Below are 329 nucleotides of genomic sequence, written 5' to 3'. Positions count from 1 at the left end.
GGACTAGAAGACGATTATCTTCTCTCCAACCCCTATCACCTGGTAATGCATGATGTGATCCACTTTGCCGCAAGATGATTCTTCGTTACCTTTATTCGATGCGTTAAAATGTTCGGAGAGCTTATTAGTGTCAACTTTTCTTCTGTCGGACAGCTTGGAATTTTTTCCTCCCAAGTATTTCAAGAATCTCCAAGAGACAGAATATTGAAAAAGAAAACTTGTGAGTAGGATTTGGATTTGTTTCCATATGTGTTACACTTGTGCTACATTTGACCTTCATTAGTGTTGTATTCACAGCTCCAATATATGAGATGGAGAAGCACTGCAAT

The 329-nt window shown here is 38.6% G+C and overlaps 1 long non-coding RNA gene across 1 annotated transcript; it reads left to right on the top strand.

Moving 5' to 3' along the window:
* Window positions 1–329, top strand: LOC104775441. The gene is made up of 3 exons (XR_765919.1): window positions 1–42; window positions 154–220; window positions 298–329. It is a non-coding gene; the product is annotated as an uncharacterized LOC104775441 (long non-coding RNA).

The sequence above is a fragment of the Camelina sativa genome, unplaced genomic scaffold (assembly GCF_000633955.1).
Source record: "Camelina sativa cultivar DH55 unplaced genomic scaffold, Cs unpScaffold14517, whole genome shotgun sequence".
Lineage (NCBI taxonomy): Eukaryota > Viridiplantae > Streptophyta > Magnoliopsida > Brassicales > Brassicaceae > Camelina > Camelina sativa.
The sequence above is the reverse complement of the archived record's forward strand: the minus strand, read 5'-3'. Positions and strand labels throughout refer to the sequence as shown.